This window comes from Indicator indicator, chromosome 11 (genome assembly GCF_027791375.1).
Source record: "Indicator indicator isolate 239-I01 chromosome 11, UM_Iind_1.1, whole genome shotgun sequence".
Lineage (NCBI taxonomy): Eukaryota > Metazoa > Chordata > Aves > Piciformes > Indicatoridae > Indicator > Indicator indicator.
The window spans coordinates 24,477,205-24,485,025 of NC_072020.1; positions in this window are offsets into that span (position 1 = coordinate 24,477,205).

Here is a 7,821-nt window from a genome sequence, read left to right on the forward strand (position 1 = left end):
CACCTTCTAGGCAGCTTGGGATGTGTGCCATGCAGTAAAAGGAAGAGATAGATTTTATATCACACAGAGAAATGGTCCAGGTTCTTTTACCTCTGAATCACGTGAAAACCTAAAAGCCAAAACCACTTCTTTCCTCATCTGCCTCCAACCTCCTCCAACCCCTCTGAAAATACTAAAAAATTGTTATTATGAAGTTAAAAATTGAAAAATTTTTGGACTACCTTTGGTACAGGGAAAAAAAATTGATTAATTGTTTTATTTCTTCTCCAAAGTTTAGCTCCAAATGCAAGCTAAAGAGCTTTAGAGAAACTCTCTCCTATATCTCACCTGAAAGGCTCGCTCTTATTACAGAATCTCTAACAATCTTTTCTTCCAACACTTTCACCTCACTGTAGCAGAGATTGCCTTAATTTATTCACTCTGATGCTCTTTGTAGTTCTAGAAAAATCCCTGAAGGTCCCTCAATCCCTTCAAAAGAAAGAAGGAGCAAAGTGACAGTAGCCTTTAATCTTTAAAAAGATTACATTCTTAAAAAAAAAAAAAAGGTTCAAAGTCAGCCACAATGTCTTGAGTCCATTTCATTCTTATATTCATTATGGAAAACACCTAGAAATGCAGTGAATTTCTGATGAAGTTTGCAACTTCCATACAGTATCTATACCACTGACACAAATCTGTTTAATGCATTCCTTCTGTGTTTTCTTGTAGGAAAAATACTTTTTTTTCTTTCCCCTAGGATATTGTAGCTGACAATGGGTCAGAACTAACATGAATATTTGTAGCAGTAGTTAAGATATCTGTGAGATGGTCTCTGCACCCTACAAAGCCAACCCAGCAGAGGGCTTCAACATGGATATTTAAAGTCTTTCCAGATTAGGAATACTCCAAGGGCCAATAGTATGATCTGCTCTTCCTCAAGGATACTTTGTCTACTGAAGCTGCTCCATGGGTTAGTGAGCAGGGGTACAACTACAGCTTTGGGACCTAGAAAGGTGATTGTGTTAAAAGTCAAAGTGCAGAAGTATGTAAAATATACTAGGTCATTAGATCTAGAGCTGGGATGGCTCTGGTTCACATCAGAGAAAATCCCCTGGGAAGGAGCCATGCCCAACAAACCTTCAGGCTGGTCCAAGAAAACTTCATTTCTACAAAGAGTTCAATGCATTTAAATTCTTTCCCATGCAAGCAGTGAATCAAAGCCTTTGATGCTCTTCTGCACAACAGAGTTGCCAGGCTCATGACACAGGCTAAATGAAACCAATATTGGGTGGAATCTCATGGAAAGTCACACCCCTTGGCCAGTTAGAAAAGCATTGGCTTCTTTGGTAGGACTGTGGAAAGAAATCTTGTGAGAAGTTTCCAGCAGCCTTAAGCACACATATGCACAGCTCACATTTAGGCACTAGATCCTGGTGGCTGCTTTGCCACTCTTCCCTGTGACTGAACCCAGCTTGTCTTGTTGTGTCATCTTTTTGTACTTCAGACTATAATCCATACCAGTTCTGTGATGCAGAAATGGAGGGATATCAGCAGTAGTAAGGATCCTCCTCATCCAGCTTCCCAGTCAGGACTCATCTTGACTCCCTGTATTTCCAACTCAGTGCCTGAACTCCACACATGCTGGGGTGAGAGATGCCTAGTTATTCAGAAGCACTCTTATCTTTCATTACTGAATACCCTACTGGATACCCTCACAGAGTGAGACCATGATCTCCCCTTAGCTGGTCTGCCTTAAGGCCACTAAGCTTCTTCTGGTAAATAGCTGGAATGTGACTTAAAAGTCAGAGGGAATTGCAACCTTCTTCTCTGGGTATGTATTTACACTAGTGAGAGGAAATTAAAGTACTGGCAGCAGCTTTGAGCAGAACAAAGGGATGGGCACTTGAGAAGGGTCAGAGACAGAATGAAGAGATGAGAATTTTAATAAAGGAACAGAATTTTAAGCAGAATTTCCACTGTCTAAAAACAAACAAAATATTTTCTCACAGCATCTTCATTTGATAAGGAAATGTTAAGATTTACTGACTAATAATCCTACAAGACAGTGCTCAATAAAATAATATGATAAAAAGAACATAAAATGTTATTATTTTTTCAGTTGAACACAGCTTCTCCAGCCAGGGTTATAGGGATGTAAGCTGTCAAGCAAAATGATTCATCTTCAACACCTGTTTCATTTGAGGGATTCCTTTGATTAAAGTGAATCTCCAGAATGTTTCTAGCATCTCCAGTACCAAGGGGGAAAGGAAAGTTACTGCAACCTCCAAATGTAGCCAGATGCACAAGCAAGGTTGCTGCAGCAACCTCCAATAAAGCTGGGCCCCAGAGTCAGAGATGTGCTTTTGTTAGCTGGCAAAGAGCTGGGGAAAATGTAAATCTGCCTTGCTGGGTAAGCTTGTATTTCCCTCTTTCTGTTTATTGCATTCGTAATGTTTTCTGTCACCACTTTAGCTGAAAATAATATTGCAAAGGCTTTTCTCAGCTTCATCTGCAGCAGATTTATGTATAATATCACAGCTGACCACCAGTGATACCCTAGATTTGGAAGATAAATATTTCAAGTGAACTCTTCAGTGAATGCTTGGCTTTTTCCTCTCCAAGAAATTTTTCCATACCACAAAGAAAACAATGCAGAACATTGACTAGAGATAGCACAGCAGTGCGTCAGAGTTAGGAAATTATTTCTGTTTCTCTTAGAGTTTTAACAGCCATCTCTGGTCACTCTGAAATCTGGTGTGAACCCAAAGAGTTGTGAGATGAGTTCTGCAGATATTTGAAGAAAAGAATTAAGAGCAGGAATCTCTTGCACCAAATCAACTCTTGATTTCTTCTCAGGTTGAGTGAGAGACAAGAGTCACGCTGACTACCCTGAAAACATTTCAGGTCATCCATTGCTTATGTCATTTAGTACCTTGGTCCTGTAGCTTCCCTGGGGAAAGAAACAGAAACTAGTATTCCAGAATATCTGGGTCTTGCTATGGGTTGAGTTGGGAGGTTTACCTTGTGCCTGTATAAATTCAGCAGTCAACAAGCTCTTGCCTGTTTGCCTCCACGGGTCCTGTGCATCTCAGAGAGATAGTACATAGTGCTACAGCTGCTACCTATTCAGGGTCTGAATGTTTCAGTATTGGAAGTAATATGAACTAGAGAAGGCAGTAGTTAAAACAGTGAAGTAATCTAAACCTGACAAAAACTCAGAGGATGAAAGGAAAATTATGCAGGTTAAAAGTTGAAAGCAAGACAACTTGCAGCACAGATCAAGCAGGACAAATAGGAGATGAAGAGGACTTATGGCAACTCAGGGCACAGCAGGGATGATTAAGGCTGAAGGGTGTGTGAGGAAAAACTTGAGGATGCCAGGGCTCAATAATTAACAAAGAGGGGATTTATGAGCGCTGATAGCTGTCAGCCCTACATTCTTCCCTTCCTAAGGGCACTGCCTTGCTCAGAGGATGTTTTCATCTCTTTCACTTTCTGCTTCATCTGGTTATGCAAAATGTATAAGGTCCATGCTCCACGTCTTACTCAGGCACACCTCCACATTTCTCTCCTCTTTATGTGGAAAAGGGGAAGGACAAGGGAAAGGGGAAGGGGAATCCCAGTTCCAGTGGCTATTTAGGATGCTCTATGTATTCCAATTTGTATGAGTCCTGGGGCCTTGCTCACCAAACTGGTGTGTGTTTCTGTTGTCTCATATAGTCTCTTAGACCTAAAAAGAGTTTTAGTAATTATATCTATGGCTGTATCTGCCTCTGAAGATATGACTGAGATTGCAGGAAGAAAGGGACTGCAAGGAGAAGTTATTCATAGTCCTTAATCACCCCTCAGAGCTAAGTTATAACATATTTCATCTATGAAAGGAATTGAGGAAGAGCATCCTCAGTACATGGTGGACGCTCCAAAATATTGGTGCTAATGCTAATGCCAAGGAATTCAAACACCCATGAGGATGAATAGTCTCTTTCATGTCTAATAAGGTGTCTTTTATATTGAAAGGGTGATTCTTCTATGTGTTCTAAATTAAGTATACTTGGGCAGGTTTCTTTGATATGCAAGATGATTGCAGAGGTTCAGAACAGGGTTAATGATCAAAATGTGGCTGCATTTAAGCCACAGTAATGCAAATACAACTCTTCAGGAAAACATTCCCAAAACCAACTGAAATCAAACCAAGCAAAAGCAAGGAAATTCAAGAAATCTTATTTATTTATAGAAATTTCCTTTATACAGAACTAGGCAGCTAAATTTTGTCTCTTCCAGAGAATCCAAGGCTTTAAGCTAGTTAGTGCTACCCTTGGGAGAAACACCACTGAACCTAGGATTCTTGAAAAAGTAAGTTGTAAGAAAGACAGAAGTCTAATACTTGACATCTGGCATGTTGAATCCTTTCCCAGGCAGTCTGGAGAAAGAGAGCTAACAAGTCTTTCTAATATTTTCATTAGCTCACTGTACCACTTTAAAACATACCTAGTCGTCTGCCCTGGCCCTAGCATACCCAGAATTTTCCCCCTTCTATAGACAGTGAAAAGCCAGTGCTGGTGTCACAGACTGGCCACCGATACCAAGGATACCTGTTGTGTACCTAAAGAGCATCTGCATTCAAGAGGTTGCATCCAAACCACCTTTTGCAAAATGGGGTCAACGTTGCACCATCTTATCTCCAGGTATCTCAAACACTACACTGAGCTCTGCCTGACTTCTTCTCTGCCACATATTTTCTCCTATCTTTAGGCAGGCATCTTACGGTTAAATCTTTAAAGCCAGATCACTGCTTTTACCTGTAGATGAGGGATTCTGAGTGCACTAGATATGTATTCAGTTCAGATGTTTTATAGATCTTCTTAGGTATTTCTTTTGATGCTTAATAGCTTTTCTGATTCAATTTCCTCATGAGGAACAGCAGGCAGCAAAACCACAAAGGATTTGGGATGCTAACCAATAACAGGAGCCAGATACACAGAAAATTCATAACCGATTAGCTTTAGATGCATTCAGTTCAGAAGAAATAAACTTTTTCATCAGAGCAGGAAGATAAGGATAGAGTACAAGTTTAAAAAAACTAAGTGGCAGTTCATGGAAAGAATGAACAAAATATTTCACTAAAAATTGATAAAAACTTTTAAGCATGATCAAGCAAAGGTGGATAAAATTTCAAACAAATCTGATCTCAAAATCAAATGTAAGTGCAAAAGGTGGGAACAAAGCATACATCAAGGACAGCAACATTTAAAACTGCCAAAAAATAAAATGACAGGTCAATCAAGATCTTCTTCCTTTCTGTACCACTCAACAGGAAGCACAGTTATGCCCCATTTTCCTTAAGCTGTCAGATACATACACACAAACACACAGAGACACTTCATTTCTGATGTGAAACACGCCATTCTGATGGCCCACAAGTTCTCATCACTGATCACTCTTGAAATCTCAGGTAAATTTACATTTGCATTAATTTCCTAGAAAATGGAAATGCCAAGCATAGGGTTTAATACCAGCATCATTTATAGATCAGCTCCTCCTCCCCTTGATGTCCATGGGAATGTACTTCAGTGTCAGTGTGTAGTTGTGATGTGCCTCCTATGGCCCAACAAAAGAGAGGCTGGAAATGTAGCTGTAATTGAGTGTGCTCCTACAGCTGTTCCTGAGTCTATGCCCAGGTTCTCTTCCTCCCCTTTCCCAGAGGTTATTACTCCCTAGAAACTACCTGCATAACTGTGTATAGTCTGCCTGATGTGAATTCACTTGCACACTTCTCACATGTTAATTTTTTTAACCGCAGCCATTTTTCTCTTTCTCCAAGCACAGAGAGAGAGCAATGATGCAAAGGAGAATACCTTAAGGGCTGAGGGAAGTGAGCAAATGTGAAGAGAGAAAGAGGTCATCTGTGACCAAGCTCATCTGTAACTAGAACCACCAGTCTGACTCCAGCTTGAATACATTGCTCTTCATTCCTTTCCTGCCTAAAAATGCCCAAATCAAACATAATAAAGAAAAGCTAACAACCTCAAGTGGAACCTAGAGATTTAAGCTATTGGAAAACTGGAAAATCTTTTCACTCCATGCTTCTCATTCCTAAACGGTAAAATGTGGAGTCATCATAAAAAATTATATACAGGCTCTGCAAAATCGGTGTCATTGCTACCCCCACAGCTAGAGCTAATCAGGAATTGTTAGGAGGGAGTCCTGAAACTTCTTTTAAGAAGTTGTCCCCTTTACACCTGGACTTAGTGTCATCTCATCTAGGGATGGAAAACAAGAGCTAGGCTAGCAAATGAGGTTCACTCAATCTCTATTTCTCCTTCTCTCAGCAAGAGCAGAAAGTAGCAAGAGAAGTTTGTGGTGTTCTGAGGCATTGATTACTTGCCCCTCCGGGCACATTCCACTGTAATCAGAACAAGTATACACCAACAAGAAAAAAACTGGTGAGAAGAGCAATGGTGGATATGTGTCTCTTTCAGCTAACTCACTAAATCATAGCAACTGGCTGCTAAGGCAGATTCTGAGGAATTATATGCTTCAGACCAGGCTTCTTAGGTAGGAATTTTCCTTTACAAACTTTATTTCATTGCCAAGTAGAAGGAAGAGTACTTTATGAAAGATATCACTCATTACTGCTCATTTTGAAGTAGGGTTCAGAATGCTAGAAGTTACCTTCCTATGCCCTGAAAGACAGAGCTCAAAGAACATGCTCCCAAACTGGCATAAGCAATATTCAAGAGTAAGGAAAAGATGGAAGCATAGAGCCCAGCAATAATAGTTCCTTGCACAAGAATATTCACCACTGTTTCATGCTATCCAAACTCTATCAACTGTGGGAGTTGATGAGAGTCCTACTAGTGACTCTTATTAGTTCAGGGGTTCATCCACAGCCTGGACAACTGAAGATGTCAAGCAAAACATAGGGAAAATAGAACTGCGTAGTCACAGAGGATTTTCTCTGAGCATTAGACACAACTGTTATTTGCAAATGCACTTTAATATAAACAGCATTAGGTGGCTAGTTGCTGGCAACCAAACTTGAGAAAGGTAAGTTGGAGACTGTGTTTGGAAGAAAAGAGAGAATAGCCTTACAAGAGAGTTCAGAGAAAGCACCTGAAGAAGGGACTTCATGAAGGACTGTACAGAGCTATTTGCAAATGAATGGCACTAACAGTGGTCAAGGTTACAACTGCAGGCTGATCCTGTATCTGTGTGAATTCAGAATGAATATTCTCTCTGAGAAACATTTATTTTCCAGTGTGCAGATTTTTTTTTTCCAAGGGACATTTTCAGACAACATCAGTTCTTATCTTCTTGTCATATTGCTGTTCTACTTGTAAATTAAGCAAGGGCAGAGACAGTCTTCTATCAGTGCCATACATTCTTTCAGAGGTTCCACATCCACATCTGTTGCTTTGCTTAAATCTATCAGCTCAGCTATTGGCTGAGGTTCAAGAGAGTCTACAAGTTTCCCCAATTAATCCATCAGTTAGCAGTTCCAAATTGCTGACCTTACTGTGCCTTGTGGATAAAAAGCTCCAAATCTTTTTCTGATCTGAGGAAAATGGGGGGCAGGGGTGTGTACCCACATGAAACAAAGTTAAGAATCTTCCGGCTGTGAGTAACCATACATTTGCAGCACATTGTGAACATGAGCTTTTTACCATTATGGACAGTTATTACATGGAACTTATGCAAGTTACTATATGATATTGCATGAGCCAATTAGCTGACATCCACAATTAATCAATCATCCTTTCTTTCTCACCTAGATAGCATCGAATGAGGTTGGTGTGTACTTGAATTATTATGTGATTCTTGATTGCATTGTAGAATATTATC